This window comes from Ranitomeya imitator, chromosome 4 (assembly GCF_032444005.1).
Source record: "Ranitomeya imitator isolate aRanImi1 chromosome 4, aRanImi1.pri, whole genome shotgun sequence".
Taxonomy (NCBI): Eukaryota; Metazoa; Chordata; class Amphibia; order Anura; family Dendrobatidae; genus Ranitomeya; species Ranitomeya imitator.
In genome coordinates, this window is record NC_091285.1 from 660,978,969 (window position 1) to 660,995,018 (window position 16,050).

At 40.2% G+C, this 16,050-nt stretch overlaps 9 non-coding genes across 9 annotated transcripts; all 9 read left to right on the plus strand.

The window, feature by feature from the left end:
• The first annotated feature begins 3,959 nt into the window (after nt 1-3,959).
• TRNAK-UUU (transfer RNA lysine (anticodon UUU)) lies at nt 3,960-4,032 on the plus strand. The gene has a single exon. It is a non-coding gene; the product is annotated as a tRNA-Lys (tRNA).
• A 1,966-nt stretch (nt 4,033-5,998) lies between these two features.
• TRNAK-UUU (transfer RNA lysine (anticodon UUU)) lies at nt 5,999-6,071 on the plus strand. Its single transcript has one exon. It is a non-coding gene; the product is annotated as a tRNA-Lys (tRNA).
• A 935-nt stretch (nt 6,072-7,006) lies between these two features.
• On the plus strand, nt 7,007-7,079 carry TRNAK-UUU (transfer RNA lysine (anticodon UUU)). The gene has a single exon. It is a non-coding gene; the product is annotated as a tRNA-Lys (tRNA).
• A 935-nt stretch (nt 7,080-8,014) lies between these two features.
• Nucleotides 8,015-8,087, plus strand: TRNAK-UUU (transfer RNA lysine (anticodon UUU)). The gene has a single exon. It is a non-coding gene; the product is annotated as a tRNA-Lys (tRNA).
• A 1,906-nt stretch (nt 8,088-9,993) lies between these two features.
• TRNAK-UUU (transfer RNA lysine (anticodon UUU)) lies at nt 9,994-10,066 on the plus strand. The gene has a single exon. It is a non-coding gene; the product is annotated as a tRNA-Lys (tRNA).
• Nucleotides 10,067-10,996: 930 nt separating this feature from the next.
• Nucleotides 10,997-11,069, plus strand: TRNAK-UUU (transfer RNA lysine (anticodon UUU)). The gene has a single exon. It is a non-coding gene; the product is annotated as a tRNA-Lys (tRNA).
• An 892-nt stretch (nt 11,070-11,961) lies between these two features.
• Nucleotides 11,962-12,034, plus strand: TRNAK-UUU (transfer RNA lysine (anticodon UUU)). The gene has a single exon. It is a non-coding gene; the product is annotated as a tRNA-Lys (tRNA).
• A 932-nt stretch (nt 12,035-12,966) lies between these two features.
• Nucleotides 12,967-13,039, plus strand: TRNAK-UUU (transfer RNA lysine (anticodon UUU)). The gene has a single exon. It is a non-coding gene; the product is annotated as a tRNA-Lys (tRNA).
• A 929-nt stretch (nt 13,040-13,968) lies between these two features.
• TRNAK-UUU (transfer RNA lysine (anticodon UUU)) lies at nt 13,969-14,041 on the plus strand. The gene has a single exon. It is a non-coding gene; the product is annotated as a tRNA-Lys (tRNA).
• The last annotated feature ends 2,009 nt before the right edge of the window (nt 14,042-16,050 follow it).

The following is a 16,050-nucleotide window of genomic DNA, read 5'->3' on the forward strand; positions in this document are numbered from 1 at the left end:
AACTGTCCCCCTCTTGTTTTGCCTGTCGTATAATGAAACAACCAGCACATCGGGCTAGAGTCTACCCAAATCCCACACATCTGTAGATACATATCCTGAACCATGGTCCAAAGCTCTTGTGTCTTGGGACACGACCACATGCCATGCTCCATATCTGTTCTTGATGCGCTACATTTGGGGCAACTCATCTGCCTATCAGGGTTCTGTGGAGTTGGCGGTATATTAAAGCCACATATTATTTTATGCATTATTCTAAATTGGCTATCCCTCCATTGCTCATTTATGATATGTTCCCTTACCAATTTCCATCCATGTAGTATTTTATGCTCAAGTTCTTCATCTTGCATGAATTTTTCCCATTTGCAAAACACTTTGTCTGACCCTGATGGTCGTAATACATCTCTCAACGACCCATATATCGAGGAGATCGATATTTCCTTAATGTCTTTAGTGACTAAGTCTCCCCACACATCTGAGTCAACCTCCTTCCTTACATCTTGTAAGAGATCTAGTACATAATGCTTCAGTTGACTATATAGCATCAAATGGAATCCCGGTAGCTCATATTTGTCTAATACCTCAGATCCCGTCAGCCACCGACCTTCCTGTAAATGTAGTAAATCTTCTAGTGTCTGTACTCCTTTTCTAGACCATTCTATGAATAATTTATTTTCCCTTCCCAATTTAAAGGCTGGAAATGACCAAGGATTCAGGTGCTTTGACACTCTCCATGACATTTTCAGTTTTTTCCTTACTGCTTTCCATGTAGCAATAGTGTCTTTACAAATAACCGAGTGTTTAATATTTGGTGGTAAGTATGACAGTGGCGTGTGAAGCAATGCTGTCAAATCCCATGAGCCACAAAATTCCGTTTCTAGTGTATAATCTGTATAGCGTCCTGTCTTTTTAATCCAATCAACTACATTCCTCATTAAGCACGAGAGATTATACCCTCTAATATTCGGCAACCCTACTCCTCCTCCCTCTTTTGGACGCATTAGTGTTCTCATAACAAGTCTCGCTTTTCTCCCCCTCCAAATAAATTTAGAGAAAGCCCTATTCAATTTGAGAACATCGACGTGTCGGATTAGCATTGGAATAGTCTGCATTGGATATAATAATCTCGCAAAGCTTGTCATCTTAATTAGATGACAGCGGCCTAGTAGTGAGAGGGGTAGATTTCCCCATCTTTCCAATTCTTTCTCTATTTTGTCAATAATAGGCTTATAATTTAGGTCATATATTTGTTTCGGCGAACTTCCCAAATGTATTCCCAAATATTTTACAGATGCTGTCGCTTTTGGGATGCCCATTATATTATTTCCCTGACCACGTTTCACATTATTTCTCATGAACAGAATTTCACATTTAGTCTTGTTTAATCGAAAGCCCGAGAATTCCCCAAATTTTTCAATCTCTAATAGTAACCTAGGAAGATCTTCTTCTGGATTTCTCATGAACAAAATTATGTCATCTGCAAACAAAGCAGTTTTGACCACCTCCTTTCCCACCGTTATCCCCTTGTAAGAGCTATGATCAGTTAGGTACCTTGACAAGGGTTCGATTGCTAGATTAAACAACAAAGGGGATAAAGGGCATCCCTGCCTTGTTCCCTTCTTCAGCTCAAAGGCATCGGAAAGAAACCCCGTTGTATATACCTTTGCCTTGGGGTTATGGTACAATACCTCCAGAAATTGCCTAAATGGGCCTACTAGGTTTATTTTGTCTAGTACTTGACCCAGCCATGGCCACCTCACATTATCGAATGCTTTTTCTGCATCTAATGTGACCATTGCTGGATCCTCCCCCTTTTCCAATTGTTTGTTCCTAACCATGTCTAACAACAACATGGCTTTTCTTATATTAGCAACGGCTGACCTTCCCTTTACAAAGCCTGTTTGATGTTTCGATATTAATCTTGGCAGTATTTTAGCCAACCTATCTGCCATAATTTTTGAGAGGAGTTTGACATCTTGATTTATCAGTGATATCGGTCTATAAACCGAGGGGTCCTCTAAGTCTTTCCCTCCCTTTGGGAGAAGTTTTATGTAAGCCGTATTCATGACTTCTGACATAGTTTCTCCTTGTAAAATACGATTATATAAATCTTTAAGTGTGGGAATTATTTGCTCACTCATTGCTTTATAGAAAGAACCATTAAATCCATCGGGTCCAGGTGCCTTATTGGCTCCCATCCCCTTTATTGCCATACTAATTTCTTCTTCCGTAATGCATCCATTCAATTCTTGTAGTTCCTCATCTGTCAATCCGGGAATTTTAATTTTGTCAAGCCATACATCCCCTGCTACGTCCTGTCGTCCCTCCTCTTTGTACAACTTAGTGTAAAATTTGCCCAATTCCTTATTTATATCTTTGGGGTCCATCAGGCGTTGCCCTCTTGAGTCTCTAATTGCCATTATAGATGCATAAGCATATCTTCCCCTAGCTAGATTAGCCAATATTTTCCCTGCTTTATCCCCATATCTATTCAACTCTATTTCCAAGTTACTTTTATATAATTGTTCCCTTTTTTCCGCCCACTCTTCAAAATTTTTTTTTGGCTCGTATCCAATTATTTTTATCCTCATCTAACAGTGAGTTTTTATACGTTATATACGTGGTCCTAACTTCACTGCTTGCCATTAAGAACTGGTCTTTTATGCGCTTCTTTAATCTCTGTGTGTGAGCTATAATGTTTCCCCTTAGTACCGCCTTTGCAGTTTCCCAATATAATCTAGAATTTGATTTATGTTCTCCGTTATGAGATGCAAATTCCGTCCACCATTCCGTCATCAGTTTCACAAAATCATGATCTTTTGTCATGGTCTCTGGGAAACGCCATAAATAGTCTGTCCCTTTCCGATGTGTGTCAGCCAAATCTAGAGTAACAGGGCTATGATCCGAGATCACCATGTCCTCAATATTAGTATCTAGCATTTTATGTAATACCTTGTCTGAAATAAAGAACATGTCTAATCTTGACCATGTCTTGTGTGCGTGAGAGTAATGTGTGTACTCCCGATCCATAGGATGTGTTGTTCTCCACGCGTCTAACGCTATAATTTAAGGATGTGAGAAAACTACTGAAAAACAAATGATGGTGACTATTCAGAAAAATATCTTGGTTACCGTAGTTTCTTTGATTTCATCTAGTTTATGACAGTATAGAGCCGTGACCATGTTCTGCTCGGTTGCTTTTTTGGCACCAGCAGCAAGTGATCACTGGTAATGTTATGTACCATGGCTATGGTATGATGGTACTCAGTCACTGTTTAGCACTATTACTTGGTTCTGTTATGGTGATATTCAGAAGATGCTTATTTTCATAACTGTAACTCCTGCCTATAAGCCACAAATCAATAGTAGACAGATCGCTAACAACAGCCATGTGATGTTTGGTCTCTGGGTAGTGGTAAAATCCTGATAAAAGATATGGCGGCGATCTGGACCTTTTGCGATCTTCAGGGGTAAAGATATCACATAAGTTGGGAATTTCATAAAATTCTGAACGGCTGAGGGCATCCCCCAAGCAGACTCACGTGAGGTCATCACGAGAGTAAAGTGGGTGTAACTTAGTATGGCGGTATTCAGTCACTATTTTGTGTTATTATGTGGTCATGGTATTGTGGTAATCAGTCATTATTTGGTGTTTTTATGTTGGGATGGTGTTCAGTCACTATTTGGTGATTTTATGTGGTAATTGTATGGCGGTGTTCAGTCATTATATGCTGTTATTATGTGGTGATGGTATGGCAGTATTCTGTCGCTATTTTAGGTTATTATGTTTGTGTTGCATGGCGATATTCAGTCAGTTTACAGTGTTATTATGTGGTGATTGTATGGCGGTATTCAGTCACTATTTGGTGTTATTATGTGGTGGTGGTTTGGCGATATTTTATCACATTTGTTGTTAGTATATGGTGACGGTTTGGCGGTATTCAGTCACGACTCGATACAGAGCCCGGATAGCTCAGTCGGTAGAGCATCAGACTTTTAATCTGAGGGTCCAGGGTTCAAGTCCCTGTTCGGGCGGATGCTTTTAATAAAGCGGAAAACAATAAACGCTATAATTTAAGGATGTGAGAAAACTACTGAAAAACAAATGATGGTGACTATTCAGAAAAATATCTTGGTTACCGTAGTTTCTTTGATTTCAGCTAGTTTATGACAGTATAGAGCCGTGACCATGTTCTGCTCGGTTGCTTTTTTGGCACCAGCAGCAAGTGATCACTGGTAATGTTATGTACCATGGCTATGGTATGATGGTACTCAGTCACTGTTTAGCACTATTACTTGGTTCTGTTATGGTGATATTCAGAAGATGCTTATTTTCATAACTGTAACTCCTGCCTATAAGCCACAAATCAATAGTAGACAGATCGCTAACAACAGCCATGTGATGTTTGGTCTCTGGGTAGTGGTAAAATCCTGATAAAAGATATGGCGGCGATCTGAACCTTTTGCGATCTTCAGGGGTAAAGATATCACATAAGTTGGGAATTTCATAAAATTCTGAACGGCTGAGGGCATCCCACAAGCAGACTCACGTGAGGTCATCACGAGAGTAAAGTGGGTGTAACTTAGTATGGCGGTATTCAGTCACTATTTTGTGTTATTATGTGGTCATGGTATTGTGGTAATCAGTCATTATTTGGTGTTTTTATGTTGGGATGGTGTTCAGTCACTATTTGGTGATTTTATGTGGTAATTGTATGGCGGTGTTCAGTCATTATATGCTGTTATTATGTGGTGATGGTATGGCAGTATTCTGTCGCTATTTTAGGTTATTATGTTTGTGTTGCATGGCGATATTCAGTCAGTTTACAGTGTTATTATGTGGTGATTGTATGGCGGTATTCAGTCACTATTTGGTGTTATTATGTGGTGGTGGTTTGGCGATATTTTATCACATTTGTTGTTAGTATATGGTGACGGTTTGGCGGTATTCAGTCATGACTCGATACAGAGCCCGGATAGCTCAGTCGGTAGAGCCCGGATAGCTCAGTCGGTAGAGCATCAGACTTTTAATCTGAGGGTCCAGGGTTCAAGTCCCTGTTCGGTCGGATGCTTTTAATAAAGCGGAAAACAATAAACGCTATAATTTAAGGATGTGAGAAAACTACTGAAAAACAAATGATGGTGACTATTCAGAAAAATATCTTGGTTACCGTAGTTTCTTTGATTTCAGCTAGTTTATGGCAGTATAGAGCCGTGATCATGTTCTGCTCGGTTGCTTTTTTGGCACCAGCAGCAAGTGATCACTGGTAATGTTATGTACCATGGCTATGGTATGATGGTACTCAGTCACTGTTTAGCACTATTACTTGGTTCTGTTATGGTGATATTCAGAAGATGCTTATTTTCATAACTGTAACTCCTGCCTATAAGCCACAAATCAATAGTAGACAGATCGCTAACAACAGCCATGTGATGTTTGGTCTCTGGGTAGTGGTAAAATCCTGATAAAAGATATGGCAGCGATCTCAACCTTTTGCGATCTTCAGGGGTAAAGATATCACATAAGTTGGGAATTTCATAAAATTCTGAACGGCTGAGGGCATCCCACAAGCAGACTCACGTGAGGTCATCACGAGAGTAAAGTGGGTGTAACTTAGTATGGCGGTATTCAGTCACTATTTTGTGTTATTATGTGGTCATGGTATTGTGGTAATCAGTCATTATTTGGTGTTTTTATGTTGGGATGGTGTTCAGTCACTATTTGGTGATTTTATGTGGTAATTGTATGGCGGTGTTCAGTCATTATATGCTGTTATTATGTGGTGATGGTATGGCAGTATTCTGTCGCTATTTTAGGTTATTATGTTTGTGTTGCATGGCGATATTCAGTCAGTTTACAGTGTTATTATGTGGTGACTGTATGGCGGTATTCAGTCACTATTTGGTGTTATTATGTGGTGGTGGTTTGGCGATATTTTATCACATTTGTTGTTAGTATATGGTGACGGTTTGGCGGTATTCAGTCACGACTCGATACAGAGCCCGGATAGCTCAGTCGGTAGAGCATCAGACTTTTAATCTGAGGGCCCAGGGTTCGAGTCCCTGTTCGGGCGGATGCTTTTAATAAAGCGGAAAACAATAAACGCTATAATTTAAGGATGTGAGAAAACTACTGAAAAACAAATGATGGTGACTATTCAGAAAAATATCTTGGTTACCGTAGTTTCTTTGATTTCAGCTAGTTTATGGCAGTATAGAGCCGTGACCATGTTCTGCTCGGTTGCTTTTTTGGCACCAGCAGCAAGTGATCACTGGTAATGTTATGTACCATGGCTATGGTATGATGGTACTCAGTCACTGTGTAGCACTATTACTTGGTTCTGTTATGGTGATATTCAGAAGATGCTTATTTTCATAACTGTAACTCCTGCCTATAAGCCACAAATCAATAGTAGACAGATCGCTAACAACAGCCATGTGATGTTTGGTCTCTGGGTAGTGGTAAAATCCTGATAAAAGATATGGCGGCGATCTGGACCTTTTGCGATCTTCAGGGGTAAAGATATCACATAAGTTGGGAATTTCATAAAATTCTGAACGGCTGAGGGCATCCCCCAAGCAGACTCACGTGAGGTCATCACGAGAGTAAAGTGGGTGTAACTTAGTATGGCGGTATTCAGTCACTATTTTGTGTTATTATGTGGTCATGGTATTGTGGTAATCAGTCATTATTTGGTGTTTTTATGTTGGGATGGTGTTCAGTCACTATTTGGTGATTTTATGTGGTAATTGTATGGCGGTGTTCAGTCATTATATGCTGTTATTATGTGGTGATGGTATGGCAGTATTCTGTCGCTATTTTAGGTTATTATGTTTGTGTTGCATGGCGATATTCAGTCAGTTTACAGTGTTATTATGTGGTGATTGTATGGCGGTATTCAGTCACTATTTGGTGTTATTATGTGGTGGTGGTTTGGCGATATTTTATCACATTTGTTGTTAGTATATGGTGACGGTTTGGCGGTATTCAGTCACGACTCGATACAGAGCCCGGATAGCTCAGTCGGTAGAGCATCAGACTTTTAATCTGAGGGTCCAGGGTTCAAGTCCCTGTTCGGGCGGATGCTTTTAATAAAGCGGAAAACAATAAACGCTATAATTCAAGGATGTGAGAAAACTACTGAAAAACAAATGATGGTGACTATTCAGAAAAATATCTTGGTTACCGTAGTTTCTTTGATTTCAGCTAGTTTATGACAGTATAGAGCCGTGACCATGTTCTGCTCGGTTGCTTTTTTGGCACCAGCAGCAAGTGATCACTGGTAATGTTATGTACCATGGCTATGGTATGATGGTACTCAGTCACTGTTTAGCACTATTACTTGGTTCTGTTATGGTGATATTCAGAAGATGCTTATTTTCATAACTGTAACTCCTGCCTATAAGCCACAAATCAATAGTAGACAGATCGCTAACAACAGCCATGTGATGTTTGGTCTCTGGGTAGTGGTAAAATCCTGATAAAAGATATGGCGGCGATCTGAACCTTTTGCGATCTTCAGGGGTAAAGATATCACATAAGTTGGGAATTTCATAAAATTCTGAACGGCTGAGGGCATCCCACAAGCAGACTCACGTGAGGTCATCACGAGAGTAAAGTGGGTGTAACTTAGTATGGCGGTATTCAGTCACTATTTTGTGTTATTATGTGGTCATGGTATTGTGGTAATCAGTCATTATTTGGTGTTTTTATGTTGGGATGGTGTTCAGTCACTATTTGGTGATGTTATGTGGTAATTGTATGGCGGTGTTCAGTCATTATATGCTGTTATTATGTGGTGATGGTATGGCAGTATTCTGTCGCTATTTTAGGTTATTATGTTTGTGTTGCATGGCGATATTCAGTCAGTTTACAGTGTTATTATGTGGTGATTGTATGGCGGTATTCAGTCACTATTTGGTGTTATTATGTGGTGGTGGTTTGGCGATATTTTATCACATTTGTTGTTAGTATATGGTGACGGTTTGGCGGTATTCAGTCACGACTCGATGCAGAGCCCGGATAGCTCAGTCGGTAGAGCATCAGACTTTTAATCTGAGGGTCCAGGGTTCAAGTCCCTGTTCGGGCGGATGCTTTTAATAAAGCGGAAAACAATAAACGCTATAATTTAAGGATGTGAGAAAACTACTGAAAAACAAATGATGGTGACTATTCAGAAAAATATCTTGGTTACCGTAGTTTCTTTGATTTCAGCTAGTTTATGACAGTATAGAGCCGTGACCATGTTCTGCTCGGTTGCTTTTTTGGCACCAGCAGCAAGTGATCACTGGTAATGTTATGTACCATGGCTATGGTATGATGGTACTCAGTCACTGTTTAGCACTATTACTTGGTTCTGTTATGGTGATATTCAGAAGATGCTTATTTTCATAACTGTAACTCCTGCCTATAAGCCACAAATCAATAGTAGACAGATCGCTAACAACAGCCATGTGATGTTTGGTCTCTGGGTAGTGGTAAAATCCTGATAAAAGATATGGCAGCGATCTCAACCTTTTGCGATCTTCAGGGGTAAAGATATCACATAAGTTGGGAATTTCATAAAATTCTGAACGGCTGAGGGCATCCCACAAGCAGACTCACGTGAGGTCATCACGAGAGTAAAGTGGGTGTAACTTAGTATGGCGGTATTCAGTCACTATTTTGTGTTATTATGTGGTCATGGTATTGTGGTAATCAGTCATTATTTGGTGTTTTTATGTTGGGATGGTGTTCAGTCACTATTTGGTGATTTTATGTGGTAATTGTATGGCGGTGTTCAGTCATTATATGCTGTTATTATGTGGTGATGGTATGGCAGTATTCTGTCGCTATTTTAGGTTATTATGTTTGTGTTGCATGGCGATATTCAGTCAGTTTACAGTGTTATTATGTGGTAAATGTATGGCGGTATTCAGTCACTATTTGGTGTTATTATGTGGTGGTGGTTTGGCGATATTTTATCACATTTGTTGTTAGTATATGGTGACGGTTTGGCGGTATTCAGTCACAACTCGCTACAGAGCCCGGATAGCTCAGTCGGTAGAGCATCAGACTTTTAATCTGAGGGTCCAGGGTTCAAGTCCCTGTTCGGGTGGATGCTTTTAATAAATCGGAAAACAATAAACGCTATAATTTAAGGATGTGAGAAAACTACTGAAAAACAAATGATGGTGACTATTCAGAAAAATATCTTGGTTACCGTAGTTTCTTTGATTTCAGCTAGTTTATGACAGTATAGAGCCGTGACCATGTTCTGCTCGGTTGCTTTTTTGGCACCAGCAGCAAGTGATCACTGGTAATGTTATGTACCATGGCTATGGTATGATGGTACTCAGTCACTGTTTAGCACTATTACTTGGTTCTGTTATGGTGATATTCAGAAGATGCTTATTTTCATAACTGTAACTCCTGCCTATAAGCCACAAATCAATAGTAGACAGATCGCTAACAACAGCCATGTGATGTTTGGTCTCTGGGTAGTGGTAAAATCCTGATAAAAGATATGGCAGCGATCTCAACCTTTTGCGATCTTCAGGGGTAAAGATATCACATAAGTTGGGAATTTCATAAAATTCTGAACGGCTGAGGGCATCCCACAAGCAGACTCACGTGAGGTCATCACGAGAGTAAAGTGGGTGTAACTTAGTATGGCGGTATTCAGTCACTATTTTGTGTTATTATGTGGTCATGGTATTGTGGTAATCAGTCACTATTTGGTGATTTTATGTGGTAATTGTATGGCGGTGTTCAGTCATTATATGCTGTTATTATGTGGTGATGGTATGGCAGTATTCTGTCGCTATTTTAGGTTATTATGTTTGTGTTGCATGGCGATATTCAGTCAGTTTACAGTGTTATTATGTGGTGATTGTATGGCGGTATTCAGTCACTATTTGGTGTTATTATGTGGTGGTGGTTTGGCGATATTTTATCACATTTGTTGTTAGTATATGGTGATGGTTTGGCGGTATTCAGTCACGACTCGATACAGAGCCCGGATAGCTCAGTCGGTAGAGCATCAGACTTTTAATCTGAGGGTCCAGGGTTCAAGTCCCTGTTCGGGCGGATGCTTTTAATAAAGCGGAAAACAATAAACGCTATAATTTAAGGATGTGAGAAAACTACTGAAAACAAATGATGGTGACTATTCAGAAAAGTATCTTGGTTACCGTAGTTTCTTTGATTTCAGCTAGTTTATGACAGTATAGAGCCGTGACCATGTTCTGCTCGGTTGCTTTTTTGGCACCAGCAGCAAGTGATCACTGGTAATGTTATGTACCATGGCTATGGTATGATGGTACTCACTGTTTAGCACTATTACTTGGTTCTGTTATGGTGATATTCAGAAGATGCTTATTTTCATAACTGTAACTCCTGCCTATAAGCCACAAATCAATAGTAGACAGATCGCTAACAACAGCCATGTGATGTTTGGTCTCTGGGTAGTGGTAAAATCCTGATAAAAGATATGGCGGCGATCTGAACCTTTTGCGATCTTCAGGGGTAAAGATATCACATAAGTTGGGAATTTCATAAAATTCTGAACGGCTGAGGGCATCCCACAAGCAGACTCACGTGAGGTCATCACGAGAGTAAAGTGGGTGTAACTTAGTATGGCGGTATTCAGTCACTATTTTGTGTTATTATGTGGTCATGGTATTGTGGTAATCAGTCATTATTTGGTGTTTTTATGTTGGGATGGTGTTCAGTCACTATTTGGTGATTTTATGTGGTAATTGTATGGCGGTGTTCAGTCATTATATGCTGTTATTATGTGGTGATGGTATGGCAGTATTCTGTCGCTATTTTAGGTTATTATGTTTGTGTTGCATGGCGATATTCAGTCAGTTTACAGTGTTATTATGTGGTGATTGTATGGCGGTATTCAGTCACTATTTGGTGTTATTATGTGGTGGTGGTTTGGCGATATTTTATCACGTTTGTTGTTAGTATATGGTGACGGTTTGGCGGTATTCAGTCACGACTCGATACAGAGCCCGGATAGCTCAGTCGGTAGAGCATCAGACTTTTAATCTGAGGGTCCAGGGTTCAAGTCCCTGTTCGGGCGGATGCTTTTAATAAAGCGGAAAACAATAAACGCTATAATTTAAGGATGTGAGAAAACTACTGAAAAACAAATGACTATTCAGAAAAATATCTTGGTTACCGTAGTTTCTTTGATTTCAGCTAGTTTATGACAGTATAGAGCCGTGACCATGTTCTGCTCGGTTGCTTTTTTGGCACCAGCAGCAAGTGATCACTGGTAATGTTATGTACCATGGCTATGGTATGATGGTACTCACTCACTGTTTAGCACTATTACTTGGTTCTGTTATGGTGATATTCAGAAGATGCTTATTTTCATAACTGTAACTCCTGCCTATAAGCCACAAATCAATAGTAGACAGATCGCTAACAACAGCCATGTGATGTTTGGTCTCTGGGTAGTGGTAAAATCCTGATAAAAGATATGGCAGCGATCTCAACCTTTTGCGATCTTCAGGGGTAAAGATATCACATAAGTTGGGAATTTCATAAAATTCTGAACGGCTGAGGGCATCCCACAAGCAGACTCACGTGAGGTCATCACGAGAGTAAAGTGGGTGTAACTTAGTATGGCGGTATTCAGTCACTATTTTGTGTTATTATGTGGTCATGGTATTGTGGTAATCAGTCACTATTTGGTGATTTTATGTGGTAATTGTATGGCGGTGTTCAGTCATTATATGCTGTTATTATGTGGTGATGGTATGGCAGTATTCTGTCGCTATTTTAGGTTATTATGTTTGTGTTGCATGGCGATATTCAGTCAGTTTACAGTGTTATTATGTGGTGATTGTATGGCGGTATTCAGTCACTATTTGGTGTTATTATGTGGTGGTGGTTTGGCGATATTTTATCACATTTGTTGTTAGTATATGGTGACGGTTTGGCGGTATTCAGTCACGACTCGCAACAGAGCCCGGATAGCTCAGTCGGTAGAGCATCAGACTTTTAATCTGAGGGTCCAGGGTTCAAGTCCCTGTTCGGGCGGATGCTTTTAATAAAGCGGAAAACAATAAACGCTATAATTTAAGGATGTGAGAAAACTACTGAAAAACAAATGATGGTGACTATTCAGAAAAATATCTTGGTTACTGTAGTTTCTTTGATTTCAGCTAGTTTATGACAGTATAGAGCCGTGACCATGTTCTGCTCGGTTGCTTTTTTGTCACCAGCAGCAAGTGATCACTGGTAATGTTATGTACCATGGCTATGGTATGATGGTAGTCACTGTTTAGCACTATTACTTGGTTCTGTTATGGTGATATTCAGAAGATGCTTATTTTCATAACTGTAACTCCTGCCTATAAGCCACAAATCAATAGTAGACAGATCGCTAACAACAGCCATGTGATGTTTGGTCTCTGGGTAGTGGTAAAATCCTGATAAAAGATATGGCGGCGATCTGAACCTTTTGCGATCTTCAGGGGTAAAGATATCACATAAGTTGGGAATTTCATAAAATTCTGAACGGCTGAGGGCATCCCACAAGCAGACTCACGTGAGGTCATCACGAGAGTAAAGTGGGTGTAACTTAGTATGGCGGTATTCAGTCACTATTTTGTGTTATTATGTGGTCATGGTATTGTGGTAATCAGTCATTATTTGGTGTTTTTATGTTGGGATGGTGTTCAGTCACTATTTTGATGATTTTATGTGGTAATTGTATGGTGGTGTTCAGTCATTATATGCTGTTATTATGTGGTGATGGTATGGCAGTATTCTGTCGCTATTTTAGGTTATTATGTTTGTGTTGCATGGCGATATTCAGTCAGTTTACAGTGTTATTATGTGGTGATTGTATGGCGGTATTCAGTCACTATTTGGTGTTATTATGTGGTGGTGGTTTGGCGATATTTTATCACATTTGTTGTTAGTATATAGTGATGGTTTGGCGGTATTCAGTCACGACTCGATACAGAGCCCGGATAGCTCAGTCGGTAGAGCATCAGACTTTTAATCTGAGGGTCCAGGGTTCAAGTCCCTGTTCGGGCGGATGCTTTTAATAAAGCGGAAAACAATAAACGCTATAATTTAAGGATGTGAGAAAACTACTGAAAAACAAATGACTATTCAGAAAAATATCTTGGTTACCGTAGTTTCTTTGATTTCAGCTAGTTTATGACAGTATAGAGCCGTGACCATGTTCTGCTCGGTTGCTTTTTTGGCACCAGCAGCAAGTGATCACTGGTAATGTTATGTACCATGGCTATGGTATGATGGTACTCAGTCACTGTTTAGCACTATTACTTGGTTCTGTTATGGTGATATTCAGAAGATGCTTATTTTCATAACTGTAACTCCTGCCTATAAGCCACAAATCAATAGTAGACAGATCGCTAACAACAGCCATGTGATGTTTGGTCTCTGGGTAGTGGTAAAATCCTGATAAAAGATATGGCGGCGATCTGAACCTTTTGCGATCTTCAGGGGTAACGATATCACATAAGTTGGGAATTTCATAAAATTCTGAACGGCTGAGGGTATCCCACAAGCAGACTCACGTGAGGTCATCACGAGAGTAAAGTGGGTGTAACTTAGTATGGCGGTATTCAGTCACTATTTTGTGTTATTATGTGGTCATGGTATTGTGGTAATCAGTCATTATTTGGTGTTTTTATGTTGGGATGGTGTTCAGTCACTATTTGGTGATTTTATGTGGTAATTGTATGGCGGTGTTCAGTCATTATATGCTGTTATTATGTGGTGATGGTATGGCAGTATTCTGTCGCTATTTTAGGTTATTATGTTTGTGTTGCATGGCGATATTCAGTCAGTTTACAGTGTTATTATGTGGTGATTGTATGGCGGTATTCAGTCACTATTTGGTGTTATTATGTGGTGGTGGTTTGGCGATATTTTATCACATTTGTTGTTAGTATATGGTGACGGTTTGGCGGTATTCAGTCACGACTCAATACAGAGCCCGGATAGCTCAGTCGGTAGAGCATCAGACTTTTAATCTGAGGGTCCAGGGTTCAAGTCCCTGTTCGGGCGGATGCTTTTAATAAAGCGGAAAACAATAAACGCTATAATTCAAGGATGTGAGAAAACTACTGAAAAACAAATGATGGTGACTATTCAGAAAAATATCTTGGTTACCGTAGTTTCTTTGATTTCAGCTAGTTTATGACAGTATAGAGCCGTGACCATGTTCTGCTCGGTTGCTTTTTTGGCACCAGCAGCAAGTGATCACTGGTAATGTTATGTACCATGGCTATGGTGTGATGGTACTCAGTCACTGTTTAGCACTATTACTTGGTTCTGTTATGGTGATATTCAGAAGATGCTTATTTTCATAACTGTAACTCCTGCCTATAAGCCACAAATCAATAGTAGACAGATCGCTAACAACAGCCATGTGATGTTTGGTCTCTGGGTAGTGGTAAAATCCTGATAAAAGATATGGCGGCGATCTGAACCTTTTGCGATCTTCAGGGGTAAAGATATCACATAAGTTGGGAATTTCATAAAATTCTGAACGGCTGAGGGCATCCCACAAGCAGACTCACGTGAGGTCATCACGAGAGTAAAGTGGGTGTGTTAGGTTGAACAATTTAATAAAATGTTCACTTAAGTTGCCTACTCCTGGCCTAATGGATATTGATCAGGTGCGCACCAAAGAAATAAACATATAACAACACACAGTCATATGTAAACTCTCCATGATCAATCTATGGCCCAGCTGCAAGGGAAAAGAGACTTTTTTCAGTCAGAACACATGGTTACATATCCCCTGTAAGGGGGCTCGGTTAGCTCTAAAATGGGAGTGATCGATGCATTCCATTGGTTAGTAGGTTGGGCAATGAGCAAGTCCATGGGTCGATCCATGAGGTCATCAGGGTGGGTTGGTCCATGAGGTCATCAAGGTGGGCGTCACTGTGGGTGGATCCATGAGGTCATCAGGGTGGGCGTCATCTTGGATACCAGCCAGGCAGCCACATGGTATGCTGAGACAGGAAATGGCAGCCATCTTTAGTGTCTTTTAATCTAAGAAAGCTTGTAAGGTTAAACAATACACGTTATGGGTCGCTTCTCTCAACCTCTTATGTCTTGGGCTTAATTAAGTATTTGATCTTATGGCTCTCCTCAACAGTCCCCCCTAAATACTTTATTTACCTTTTTTTTTATCTTGATCCCACCGTGGTTTCCTAACCCACCAGTGTTAAGTGTCACTATGACATCAGAGGCTTCATGACAATACAGATGCTATAGACACCAGAGAATGTGTGACCAATCATGGATATATCAGGAGGTATCTCGGAGCGCGCTACCAGCGTCCTCGGGACTTTTCTACCTGTTGGATCTATTACTCTCCAATCTCCATGGTTACATAAAATACATATGTCACTCACCCTGATGTAACACATCCTATATCTGACCGTCTCGCCCGGGAGGGGGGAATTGGAGTTTTCACCAGTTTGAGACAAGTTTTCCCTTGTGGAAAACCTCCCTTTGTAGCTGGACTTTGACAAGCAGGTCAGATCCTACTCTGTCCCTAACTGTCTAACAAGTTTATAATGTGAGAGATGGATTAAATGGCGCTATAACAATAAACAATAATAATAATAATAATATGGATCCAGGAGACGCTCAGCAATCCTGACTGAAGTAGGAGTAGTCAGGAGCACTTGGTAGGGACCCTCAAATCTCGACTGCAGGGATGTCTTTCTGATGAACTTCTTTACCAGCATGTAGTCACCAGGTTGGAAATCATGGGTACCTTCACTGGAATCTGGAATGGATGATAAAACTTGTACATGTGTTACTGACAGTTCTTTTAGTAACGACAATTACATAATTTACAAGAGTATCACTTCCTAAAGCTAGTTGTTGTGGAAAATATTGACCCAACCTTGGAGGCTCCCCCAAAAAGAATCTCGTGTGGTGTGAGTTTGGTGGGACCCCTTGGAGTGTTTCTGACTGAGTATAAGGCAATGGGCAAAATATCTGTCCAAGTCTGACCTCCTAACTGGCTTTCAGTATTTTATTTTTTAAGGTGCCAT